The sequence below is a fragment of the Leucopleurus acutus genome (genome assembly GCF_964270905.1).
Source record: "Leucopleurus acutus genome assembly, chromosome: 4".
Classification (NCBI taxonomy): domain Eukaryota; kingdom Metazoa; phylum Chordata; class Mammalia; order Artiodactyla; family Delphinidae; genus Leucopleurus; species Leucopleurus acutus.
The window spans coordinates 43,077,801-43,087,046 of NC_139146.1; positions in this window are offsets into that span (position 1 = coordinate 43,077,801).

A 9,246-nucleotide genomic window follows, 5' to 3' on the forward strand; every position below is an offset into this window, starting at 1 on the left:
TTATTACTCGTTTACAGTCGGGAATGGATTTTGCAATCCAGCTTGATGAAAGCACAGATACTGGAAGCTGCACAGCACTTTTAGTCTATGTAAGATATGCGTGGCAAGGCGATTTTATGGAGGATTTTTTGTGTTGTTTAAACTTAACCTCACACCTAAGTGGATTAGATATTTTCACAGAATTAGAAAAGTGCATTGTTGGTCAGTATAAATTAAACTGGAAAAACTGCAAAGGAATTACAAGTGACGGAACAGCAAACATCACTGGAAAACAGAGCAGAGTAATTAAAAAATTGCTAGAAGTTACTAGTGGTGTGTAGAATCATTGTTTTATACATCATGAAGCATTAGCATCCAGAGAGATTCCACAGAAGCTCATGGAAGTATTGAAAAAGGCAGTGAAAGTTGTTAACTTTATTAAAGGAAGCTCATTAAACAGCCGACTTCTTGAAACGTTTTGTTCAGAGATTGGAGCTAATTATACCCACTTACTGTTTCACACCAAAGTTCGTTGGTTGTCTCAAGGGAAAATACTGAGCAGGGTTTACGAACTCAGGAATGAGATCCACGTTTTTCTTACTGAAAAGAAGTCTCATTTGGCAACTATTTTTGAGGATGATATTTGGGTAACGAAACTGGCATATTTAACTGATATTTTTGGCATCCTTAATGAACTACGTTTAAAACTACAGGGGAAAAACAGTGACATATTCCAACAGGCCGAATGTATCCAAGGATTCCAGAAGGCATTACTGTTGTGGCAAGCGAAGCTTAAAAGCAATCGTCCTAGCTACTACATGTTTCCAAGGTTTTTGAAGCACATTGAAGAGAATGTTATCAATGAAAACATTTTGGAAGAAATAAAACTAGAGATATTGTTGCACCTCACTTCTCTCTATCAAACCTTTAACCATTTATTCCCAGAAGAGAAATTTGAAACATTAAGACAGAATTGTTGGGTAAAAGATCCGTTTGCTTTTCGAAACCCAGAATCAATAATTGAGTTAAACTTGGTGCCTGAAGAAGAAAATGAATTATTGCAGCTCAGTTCTTCATATACATCGAAGAATGATTATGAAACACTAAGTTTATCAGCATTTTGGATTAAGATAAAGGAAGACTTTCCTTTGATAAGTCAAAAGAGTATCCTGCTATTATTACCATTCACAGCAACTAGTTTGTGTGAAATAGGATTTTCGGTCTTAACCCAGTTAAAAGCAAAGGAAAGGACCGGATTAAATGGCGCAGCAGATATGCGAGTAGCATTATCCTCCTGTGTTCCAGACTGGAATGAACTTATGAATGGGCAAGCACACCTACCACGTTAAATAAATCTTTTTTTTTAATTGGAGTATAGTCACTTTACAATGTTGTGTAAACAAATCTTACCTGGTTTTTGTTTCTGCAGTTCTCATTTTGTGATTTTTTTATCTGTTGTATTTAAATGTTAATATAGCAGTGTATGTGATAACTTTGTTTTTATTTTTGTTATATTTTAATACTAATAAAATCAGTGAAATTTTATGTTCATTGAACAAACATTTAATGAACTTCTATTAGAGGTCAGGTACCGTTCTAGGCACATGTGGGATATGAAATGAAGAAAACAGAGACCATTCTCTAGTGGAGCTTATGTTCTGGCAAGGAGAGAGAGAGACAATAAACATAATAAATAACCTTTATAATATTTAGACTTTAATAAGTGCTATAGAAAGTAATAAGAAAGGAAGTCAGGGAACTATTTGGGGACCAAATCATGAAGGGCTCTAGATCACTTTAGGGGCTCTGGATTTTTGTCAGTGAAATGGAGAGCAGTTGGGTTCTGTGGAGGAAAGACATGATGTGAATTAGGTTTTAAAAAACTCACTCTGACTTCTATTTTGAGAATAGATTGAATTATATGTTACCTCTTTAAAGAGGTCTTTCCTAACCACTTTAGTTGGGGTATATCCTTCTTTATTCTTTTATTTCTTTGTTTTCTTGGTAGTATGTAATTTGTAATAGTTGTATTTATTTATGTGATTACTAGTTCTGTCAACCTGCCACCTTGAAATGCATGCTCCATAGAAGCAGAGATCGTGTCATCTTGCATGATACATAGTAAATGGATATTCCATTTACATTTGTTGGAGAAAAAAATCAATAACATCTAATATCTGTAACATGAGGTCATAGTCCCAGGAATAATAATTAAATGTATGGCAAATTTCTTTGCCATTTTTACATTAAAAAATCTGATTTTGTCAGATAATCTCTATAAGCATCCCCAAACGGCATTGATTGATGTTGCTTCCTCACATCATTGCTGGAAATTAAGCAATTTAATTGCTTAATATGTCTTCCTCAAACTAATTTCAACTTCTGCCTCTCTTTACATATTTCCTGACCCCACTGGGTGATGTTTCTTTGGGCGTGGTCTTTCTCTAAAATCATATAGGTTAGCAGCTCTTTTCCATCAGCCACTCTTGGCATTATTGAAACATTTGATTTTTCAGATTTTCTATTCTATTAAAGGTAATAGATTTTTCCCCCTTATTCATGCTTAAAATACAGTTGGAAGACAGTTTTCCATGAATAGCTCACATTTCTGCACAGTCTGGATCCTCTGAATGAAAGTATTTGTGTTTAAGTTAAGAATACTTGTGTAAGGAGACATTCCAGAATGGTGAAACTAGAGACATCTTCCCAAGAAACATCCCAGGGAAGTAAATATAAAACCTTTTCCTACCTCCCTGGAGACATTTGCGTGCATTCCAGGAGTAATGAGTGATCTCCCTGTAGGGAAGGGTGAGAGGATGTACCAGCAGCCCCCACTGTGTGCAGAGCTAACACCTGTGGGAATTGGGGCATGGGAAACCAACCCACGATGCTGATCTGGCTCCTTTTTTTTTTTTTTTTTTGCTATGAGTAACAAATTGTATCTCTGACCCAAAGGTCTTGTGTCTTTATGTCAGTATATGTCACTTCTACAAAATCCCTTTTACTATGTACAACATATTCACAGGTTCCAGGGATTAAGACCTGGCTATCTTTACGGGGGACCATTATTCAGCTTATCACAGTCCACTGCCAGTCCGCGAAGACTCATACATCCCACATGAGAAATACCTTCACCCATTCCAAGGCCCCCCAGAGTCTCAGCCCATTACAGTATCAACTCAAATCTAAAATCTCATATCTAATCATCTAAATTATGGGTGCAGTTCTGATATAATGTGTCCTGGGGCAAAATCCTCTACCTGTGGAGCTGTGAAACTAGAAAGCATGTTTGTGCTCTAGAAATTCAGTGGTGGGACAGGCATAGAGTAACAGATCCATTCTCATTCAAGAAGGGAGAAAATGAAGAAAAAGAGTCAGTTAATTACTTTTGAAGTCCACCTAGGCAAACTCCATTAAGTTTCAAAGCCTGGAAATAAACTTACACGGCTCATGCCTCTGCCCTCTGGACCCCTGACTCCACTCTTTGGAGCTTTCCACCCTTGGAATCATCCTTTTTCATGAAGAGTAACACATGTCTGCCACTGAGTGGTTTTTCTCAGCATGTTTTCTGCCTGTAGAATTTTGAGAGTCTTTTCATTTTTGCCCTCTGTCCCTCTTAGTCCAACTTGACAATGTTTCTGTTGGTATAGCGTTCTCAAAAACTTTGTGGGTCACAGAGATTCACTTTACTATAAAAAACAGGCTACTCCACAGATCTTTCCTGAATAATTTCATCTGTTTTTGGCTTCTGAGTCTTACACCCCTTCAAAGAGCCCTCTATGTACTTGAATGTACTAACCTTTTGTACTTTCCAAGTACTAGCAAAAGGCTATCCACACTTAAAAATGGTTAAGATGATAACTTTTATGCATATTTGACTACAATTAAAACATTTTTAATCAAAAAAGAAAAAGCTGTGCGAATACATCATTGGCTTACTCTCCACAGCATGCTTTCTTGGCAGTGGATCTCTTAACTTCAGCATTGTTTGCAATCTGTGTAGGCTGAGAATTTCCCAAATCAAATTCTGCTTCCTTTTTGTAACAGTTCTCTCTGCTCCTCTCTCACATTTTACTAAAAGCAACCAAGAAGAAACCAGGTCACACCTTCAATATTTTCCTTGGAAATCTCAACCAAATACCCAAATTCATTGCTTAAAAGTTCTGTTTTCTGTATAATTATAGGACACAATCTAAGCTTTCTACCATTATATAACAGACCCCCTTCCCTCCAGTTTCCCAAATCACATTCCTCATTTCCTCTGAGACCTCACCAGCAGTCTTTAACACCCATATTTCTACTAACAAATTTTTAAATAAGGAAGTTCAGAAAGTATTGAAAGCTCTTGATGTTCAAGAGCACAAATTTCAGAGAGCACTGAAATCACAACTAACTGCTGAACAATCATTGACAGAAAGACACTGGAACTCACCAAAAAAGATACCCCACATCCAAAGACAAAGGAGAGGCGACAAAGTGATGGTAGGAGGGGTGCAATCACAATAAAATCAAATCCCATAGCTGCTGGATGGGTGACTCACAAATTGGAGAACACTTATACCACAGAAGTCCACCCACTGGAATGAAGGTTCTGAGCCCCACGTCAGGCTTCCCAACCTGCGGGTCTAGTAACAGGAGGAGGAATTCCTAGAGAATCAGACTTTGAAGGCTAGCAGGATTTGATTGCAGGACTTTGACAGGACTGGGAGAAAGAGACACTGCACTCTTGGAGGGCACACACAAAGTAGTGTGCGCATCGGGACCCAGGGGAAGGAGCAGTGACCCCGTAGGAGACTGAACTAGACCTACCTGCTAGTATTAGAGGGTCTCCTGCAGAGGCGGGCGGTGGCTGTAGTTCACTGTGGGGACAAGGACACTGGCAGTGGAAGTTCTGGGAAGTACTCCTTGGCATGAGCCCTCCCAGAGTCCGCCTTCAGACCCACCAAAGAGCCTGGGTAGGCCCCAGTGTTGGGTCGCCTCAGGCCAAACAACCAACAGGGAGGGAACCCAGCCCCACCCATCAGCAGACAACCAGATTAAAGTTTTACTGAGCACTGCTCACCACAGCAACAGCCAGCTCTACCCACCACCAGTCCCTCCCATCAGGAAACTTGCACAAGCCTCTTAGATAGACAGAGGGCAGACAGCAGAAGCAAGAAGAACTACAATCCTGCAGCCTGTGGAAGGAAACCACATTCACAGAAATATACACAAAATGAAAAGGCAGAGGACTTTGTACCAGATGAAGGAACAAGATAAAACCCCAGAAAAACAACTAAATGAAGTGGAGATAGGCAAACTTCCAGAAAAAGAATTAGAATAATCATAGTGAAGATGATCCAGGACCTTGGGAAAAGATTGGAGGCAAAGCTCGAGAAGATGCAAGAATGTTTAACAAAGACATTAGAAGAATTAAGAACAAACACCTAGAAGAATTAAATAACAAACAAACAGAAATGAACAGTAAAATAATTGAAATGAAAAATACACTAGAAGGAATCAATAGCAGAATAACTGAGGCAGAAGAACACATAAGTGACCTGGAAGACGGAATGGTGGAATTCACTGCCATGGAACAGAATAAAGAAAAAGAATGAAAAGAAATGAAAACAGCCTAAGAGACCACTGGGACAACATGAAACACAACAACATTCACATTATAGGGGTGTCAGAAGGAGAAGGGAGAGAGAAAGGACCCGAGAAAATATTTGAAGAGATTATAATCAAAAACTTGCCTAACATGGGAAAGGAACTAGCCACCCAAGTCCAGGAAGCGCAGAGACTCCCAGGCAGGATAAACCCAAGGAGAAACATGACGAGACACATAGTAAACAAATTGGGAAAAATTAAAGACAAAGGAAAATTACTGAAAGTAGCAAGGGAAAAACTACAAATAGCATACAAGGGAACTCCCATAAGGTTAACAGCTGATTTCTCAGCAGAAACTCTACAAGCCAGAAGGGAGTGGCATGATATACTTAAAGTGATGAAAGGGAAGAACCTACAACCAAGATTACTCTACCTGGCAAGGATCTCATTCAGATTTGACAGAGAAATCAAAAGCTTTACAGACAAGCAAAAGCTAAGAGAATTCAGCACAACCAAACCAGCTCTACAGCAAATGCTAAAGGTACTTCTCTACATGGGAAACACAAGAGAAGAAAAGGACCTAAAAAACAAACCGAAAACTATTAAGAAAATGGTAATAGGAACATACATATTGATAATTACCTTAAACGTGAATGGATTAAATGCTACAACCAAAAGACACAGTCTCGCTGAATGGATACAAAAACAAGATCCATATATGTGCTGCCTACAAGAGACCCACTTCAGACCTAGGGACACATACCGACTGAAAGTGAGGGGATGGAAAAAGATGTTCCATGCAAATGGAAATCAAAAGAAAGCTGGAGTAGCAATTTCTTATCAGATAAAGGAGACTTTAAAATAAAGAATGTTACAAGAGACAAGGAAGGACACTACATAATGATCAAGGGATCAATCCAAGAAGAAGATATAACAATTATAAATATATATGCACTCAAAATAGGAGCACCTCAATACATAAGACAAATGTTAACAGCTATAACAGAGGAAATCAACAGTAACACAATAATAGTAAGGGACTTTAACACCTCACTTACACCAATGGACAGATCATCCAGACAGAAAATTAATAAGGAAACACAAGCTTTAAATGACACAATAGACCAGATACATTTAATTGATATTTATATGACATTCCAGTCAAAAACAGCAGATTACACTTTCTTTTCAAGTGCACATGGAACATTCTCCAGGATAGATCACATCTTGGGTCACAAATCAGGCCTCAGTAAATTTAAGAAAATTGAAATCATATCAAGCATTGTTTCTGACCACAGTGCTATGAGATTAGAAATCAATTACAGGGAAATAAATGTAAAAAACACAAACACATGGAGGCTAAACAATACGTTACTAAGTAACCAAGAGATCACTGAAGAAATCAAAGAGGAAATCAAAAAATGCCTAGAGACAAATTACAATGAAAACACGATGATCCAAAACTTATTGGATGCAGTAAAAACAGTTCTAAGAGGGAATTTTATAGCAATACAAGCCTACCTCAAGGAACAAGAAAAATCTCAAATAAACAATCTAACCTTACACCTAAAGGAACTAGAGAAAGAAGAACAAACAAAACCCAAAGTTAGTAGAAGGAAAGAAATCATAGAGATCAGAGCAGAAATAAATGAAATAGAAACAAAGAAAACAATAGCAAAGATCAATAAAACTAATAGCTGGTTCTTTCAGAAGGTAAACAAAATTGACAAACCATTAGCCAGACTCATCAAGAAAAAGAGGGAGAGGACTCAAATCAATAAAATTAGAAATGAAATAGGAAAAGTTACAACAGACACCGCAGAAATACAAAGCATTCTAAGAGACTCCTATAAGCAAATCTATGCCAATAAAATGGACAATCTGGAAGAAATGGACAAATTCTTAGGAAGGTATAGCCTTCCAAGACTGAACCAGGAAGAAATAGAAAATATGAACAGACAAATCACAAGTAATGAAATTGAAACTGTGATTAAAAATCTTCCAAGGGGATCTTCCCTGGTGGCACAGTGGTTGAGAATCTGCCTGCTAATGCAGGGGACACGGGTTCGAGCCCTGGTCTGGGAGGATCCCACATGCCACGGAGCAACTAGGCCTGTGAGCCACAACTACTGAGCCTGTGTGTCTGGAGCCTGTGCTCCACAACAAGAGAGACGGAGATAGTGAGAGGCCCGCGCACCACGATGTAAAGTGGCCCCCGCTTGCCACAACTAGAGAAAGCCCTCACACAGAAACGAAGACCCAACACAGCCAAAAATAAATAAATAAATTAATTAATTAAAAAAAAATCTTCCAGGGCTTCCCTGGTGGCGCAGTGGTTGAGAGTCCGCTTGCCGATGCAGGGGACGCAGGTTCGTGCCCCGGTCCGGGAAGATCCCACATGCTGCGGAGCAGCTGGGCCCGTGAGCCATGGCCGCTGAACCTGCGCGTCCGGAGCCTGTGCTTTGCAACGGGAGAGGCCACAGCAGTGAGAGGCCCGCGTACTGCAAAAAAAAAAAAAAAAAAAAAAAATCTTCCAGCAAACAAAAGTCCAGGACCAGATGGCTTCACAGGTGAACTCTATCAAACATTTAGAGAAGAGCTAACACCCATCCTTCTCAAACTCTTACAAAAAGTTGCAGAGGAAGGACCACTCCCAAAGTCATTCTACGAAGCCACCATTACCCTGATATCAAAACCAGACAAAGATATAACAAAAAAAGAAAATTACAGAAAAATATCACTGATGAATATTAATGCAAAAATCCTCAACAAAATACTAGCGAACAGAATCCAACAACATATTAAAAAGATCATACACCATGATCAAGTGGGATTTATCCCAGGGATGCAAGGATTCTTCAATATACACAAATCAGTCCATGTGATACACCATATTAACAAATTGAAGAAGAAAAAGCATACGATCATCTCAATAGATGCAGAAAAAGCTTTTGACAAAATTCAACACCCATTTATGATAAAAACTCTCCAGAAAGTTGGCATAGAGGGAACCTACCTCAACATAATAAAGGCCATATATGACAAGCCCACAGCAAAATGGTGAAAAACTGAAAGCATTTCCTCTGAGACCAGGAACAAGACAAGGATGTCCACTCTCACCACTGTTATTCAGCATCGTTTTGGAAGTCCTAGCCATGGCAATCAGAGAAGAAAAAAGAAGTAAAAGGAATCCAAATTGGAAAAGAAGCAGTAAAACTGTCACTGTTTGCAGATGACATGATACCATACATAGAGAATCCTAAAGATGCCACCAGAAAACTACTAGAGCTAATCAATGAATTTGGTAAATTTGAAGGATACAAAATTAATGCACAGAAATCTCTTGCATTCATATACACTAATGATGAAAAATCTGAAAGAGAAATTAAGGAAACACTTCCATTGACCACTGCAACAACAACAACAAAAATACCTAGGAATAAACCTACCTAATGAGACAAATGACCTGTATGCAGAAAACTGTAAGACACTGATGAAAGAAATTAAAGATGATACAAACAGATGGAGAGATATACCATGTTCTTGGATTGGAAGAATCCATATTGTGAAAATGACTATACTACCCAAAGCAATCTACAGATTCAATGCAATCCCTATCAAATTACCAATGGCATTTTTTATAGGACTAGAACAAAAAATCTTAAAATTATTATGGAG